Source organism: Sapajus apella, unplaced genomic scaffold (genome assembly GCF_009761245.1).
Source record: "Sapajus apella isolate SASKATOON/1434 unplaced genomic scaffold, GSC_monkey_1.0 scaffold32, whole genome shotgun sequence".
NCBI lineage: Eukaryota > Metazoa > Chordata > Mammalia > Primates > Cebidae > Sapajus > Sapajus apella.
The window spans coordinates 18,486,239-18,487,451 of record NW_022436972.1 but is presented as its reverse complement, the minus strand read 5'-3'; the positions used below and the strand labels follow the sequence as shown (position 1 = coordinate 18,487,451).

Below are 1,213 nucleotides of genomic sequence, written 5' to 3'. Positions count from 1 at the left end.
CTAACTCTCTTGCTTCATCATTTTCATTGTTATTTGCATTAAAATTCATACTGTGAAAATAACACTATCCGAATAAAGATAGACCCGAATCAGCAGACCTGAAACATTTCTCTACTTCCCAGACATGAGTGAATGCATGCAACAGAGACCTATGACTGCTTATGGGCCAACTTGGGAAGTTCCACAAGGTGCCAGTTCAAAACTAAATGATGTTCCAATGATCATTTATAGAAATGGATCAATATTAAAACTGGAATGTGTTCTTTGTCAAAGATGTTTTAAATCTCCTCCACGTGATTTCTCTGTGTGTTCCTCATTTCATTAGTCATGAATTACACAACTCTTTTTCCTATTTTTCTGCTTCAATACTTCATCTTCATTCCTGTGATTTTGAAAAAAAAAAAAGAGTGGATATTGGATGTTTTATTTTTATATTGCACCAAATGATACATCTCAGCCACATTCTTCCTGTCATCCAAATTACCCCATGCTTTCTTTACTTTCAAAGAAACACTGTCTATGTCTACTACCTAATTTAGCATCTCCTTTTTCAGGTTCTCATCTCATTTACCTCAAAATACTTATTTCTCTGACAAATAAGAAGCTGAACAAACTACCTCTAATAAAGCAAACCATGTGATACCTTTTGAAGTTAATTGTAGACTACTATTTTATTCCTTTCACACTCATGTATCTTCTAAACAAAAAGAACACAATATGCTAAATAATTTATTTGGGAACAGAGATCGGCATTCTAACATAACACTTCTAATGCCTATTTTAAAGAAACACCTCATTCACAGAAATCACAGATCACCAGAAACTGCCTATTAGACTGTGAAGTATGAAAGGTGCTTAATCAAAAAGAAAAAGCTCTTTTTAAGGTTAGAGAGGCATATTTAACGTTTCCAATTTTTTGACATAGAGATTTTGTATTATTTTATGTGGGCTAAAAATTGCATATGGAATTGTGTATTGGGTTAGAAATTGCATATATATATATACACAATATGTATTATATGCATGCTATATAACATTTACATATATTTATATAATATACATTTTATATACACATACACAATTTCCTAACCCAAATACAAAATCTTGATAAAGAATATACATATTCTATATTTTATAGATACATCCACATTATACACACACACACACACACACACACACACACACACACACACACACATATATATATATATAT

General features: G+C 31.2%; 1 long non-coding RNA gene across 1 annotated transcript; it reads right to left on the bottom strand.

Moving 5' to 3' along the window:
• Window positions 1–227: 227 nt before the first annotated feature.
• LOC116562192 lies at window positions 228–980 on the bottom strand. Its single transcript, XR_004273829.1, has 2 exons — window positions 644–980; window positions 228–382 (listed from the first exon to the last, which is right to left on the bottom strand). It is a non-coding gene; the product is annotated as an uncharacterized LOC116562192 (long non-coding RNA).
• Window positions 981–1,213: the final 233 nt, after the last annotated feature.